We start from the raw sequence: 2,944 nt of genomic DNA, 5'->3' as shown, positions 1-2,944 counted from the left end.
CAGCCTAAGTGCCCATCAGTAGATGAATGGATTAGAAAACTGTGGTACATCTACACGATGGAATACTATGCTGCTGTAAAAAGGAAGGAACTCTTACCATTTGCAACTTCATGGATGGAACTGGAGAGCATTATGCTAAGTGAAATAAGCCAGTCAATAAAGGAAAAATACCACATGATCTCACTCATTCATGGACAATAGAGACCATTATAAACTTTTGAACAATAATAGATACAGAGGCAGAGCTGCCTCAAACAGATTGTCAAACTGCAGCGGGAAGGCCGGGGAGGGTTGGGGGGCAGGAGGTAGTGGGGTAAGAGATCAACTAAAGGACTTGTATGCATGCATATAAGCATAACCAATGGACATAAGACACTGGGTGATAGGGGAGGCTAGGGGACTGTCTAGGGCGGGGGGATAAAATGGATACATATGTAATACCCTTTGTAATACTTTAAGCAATAAAAAAAAAAAAAAGACTTCATCAGTTCAACAAAATAGAACGAATCTCTGTGGAAAGGACTTACTTGGTCAACATAGCTTCTTTCCATATATTTTTTCTTTCACATCAGGTTAAATAAAAGTTGCTGTCATTTTAGAATCATTGATTACATCTTTTTAAAAGAGAAAAACATTTACTTGAACATTTACATAATTTCATTACTGTTTATTACAACAAAAAATTATTGAACTGATTTGTAGAATCCATCCAGTAACATGAAATTGAAATCCACCCCCCAAGAAGATACAGTTATGGCTGAACACGTCTGATGCTCAGAGTACAGCATGAATAAGACAATCCTGTATATCATTTGGTCCTTGCTGCAGTTTGTGTTCATCTCTCAGAAAGCAAAAGAATCCACTTGATGTTTCAATAAAGATCAAAGTAATGGTTACAAAAAAAGTAGCTTCCCCGGGCCAGAGATCCAAGAAACAGCAGTTTTGAGGAATGATTCCCCGCATCGAGTGAGTCCTCCTTTAGTCCAATGAGTCGATGTCAGGAATGTTCCTTCCACCTCTGGCTGTGACCTTGTCTCACTCCTGCTGCTGCATGAACTACATGAGGACTGCTTTCATAGGGGCTGGTGGTGGTGATGGACGTACTGCCGGCTGCTAAGGGTGAGGTGAGACCGGGGATCAACTGGAATAAGGGAAAGAAAATCCAAATCCGGCAAATCTGATGACGTGCTTGATATTGGCATGTGGTGTAGTCTGATATTGGTACTGTGTAGTCTGTTCATGGAAGTGGAATAGCAGCAGGGTCAGCTGATCACCCTGGGCACCCTCATACATGAGAACCCCTTTGGTTGGGCTGCCCTGTGTTTCTGACATACTAGAGATGCACTTCCTTTTGGCAGGAGGTTCTTCCTCTTCATCAGAAGAGCTTTCTGTTGTTCAGTCAATAACATCTGCTTTCTTCTTGCTGCCTCATTGTCTAGTCACTGATCAAGCTTACTGAGGACACTTGAACTTTCTATTTTTGTACACGGCTGGCTGGATACTCTCATAGTTTCTTTCTTTGTCTCATTGGACACCAAGAGCCATCTTCTTGGAATTTGATCTCATCCACATCAGAACAGTCACTGAGAATTTCCATAAAAAGCCCATCTAAAATTAGACTTTCATAGGCAGTTTTTTGTTTTTGTTTTTGTTTTTTTGTCACACACAAGACAAATCCAGGTGGGCTCCTTCTCATGCATTTGTAGATAAAGAGCAGCGTCAAAACACTATAGGTGTGTACAAGTCACTGCTCAGCGTGGGATTGTCAGCCTTTACCTGAAGGCTAGCTGCGGCGATTTCACTATCAGGATCTGCAGTAAGTTTTTCTTTAATTTTCCAATTTCTGATGCCCAAGAAATGGAACTCTGGTTTGGCACAACTGAAAATAACCTAGCTAATCATGTAATGTTCAAAGGGTGTCCAGGGTGCCTCTGTTCAATCTCATTTTTAGGTGGTGGTGCGTAGCCAGGTAAAGGAAAAAGCTTCCCATTTACTTTTATACATTGACTGTTGGGATAGTTACCTTCCTGAGGACAATTTATTTCTGCCAAGCAAAGTCTCTGCTGAACTTGGACTGTATAATCTCTCCTACCGACTGGCAAAAAAAAAAAAAAAAAAAAAAAAAAATCTCTGGATATGCATCTCTCTCTAACTAGTTGAAATGTCAGACCAAAAATAAAAACTTCTCTTGAAATTATTGAATACTGCTTTGAACTCATGGGCTTGATGAGAACATCAGAAACATTATAAAGGGGCAAGGTTTTTAACTGCACAGCAGTCTGGACAAGAGGAATTGGGGGGATGGCTGCTGCATCTGAAACGTGTGCTTAGTAGGTATCTGGATGCAACACAGAACAAATGGAGGCATGGTGAAGGAGGTGTAACTGAAGTGAAAGGCAACATGTGGATTCCAGCCACAGCCTCCTCAGGCTCTACAGGTGATGAACTTCCATCCAAATTGAAAACTGATGCTTTGATTATGGCTAAATTAGTAAGTCCTTCAAGAGTCCGTGGGTGTCTGTGTCTGTACAATTCTCAGATTGCAGTCTGAGCCGCAGGGCTGCAGCCGCCCTTCAATAAACGCAGCACCCTCTTCAGGAGGTCATGCTTGCGCCTACTTTATCTCATCCAGCAAAACCTAGTAACACTTGTAGCCCCAAAACCGTATTCCTCAACCCCTTGAAATCTGCCATTTCATACCACCCGTGGGCGCCACTGCCACCACAGCACCCCATCCCGCTGACACCAATGACACTGCCACCACTAGGGCAGCCACCTCCAGCACATCTAGCACTGGGTGCTGCTGAAGACACTGCTGCCAGGCCCAGTCCAAGCTTTGCATTTTTAGGATAAACCCAATAGCATAGGCCTTGGATTATGTTATCTTCCTCCTCCAGGGAGCTGTTATGTATGCTCTTGGCAGGCATCAAGGGCTTTAGAAATT

The 2,944-nt window shown here is 42.7% G+C and overlaps 1 pseudogene; it reads right to left on the bottom strand.

Moving 5' to 3' along the window:
• Nucleotides 1-898: 898 nt before the first annotated feature.
• LOC132215130 (E3 SUMO-protein ligase PIAS2-like) lies at nt 899-2,693 on the bottom strand (annotated as a pseudogene).
• Nucleotides 2,694-2,944: the final 251 nt, after the last annotated feature.

The sequence above is a fragment of the Myotis daubentonii genome, chromosome 14, assembly GCF_963259705.1.
Source record: "Myotis daubentonii chromosome 14, mMyoDau2.1, whole genome shotgun sequence".
Classification (NCBI taxonomy): Eukaryota; Metazoa; Chordata; class Mammalia; order Chiroptera; family Vespertilionidae; genus Myotis; species Myotis daubentonii.
This window is presented reverse-complemented; position numbering and strand designations above follow the sequence as displayed.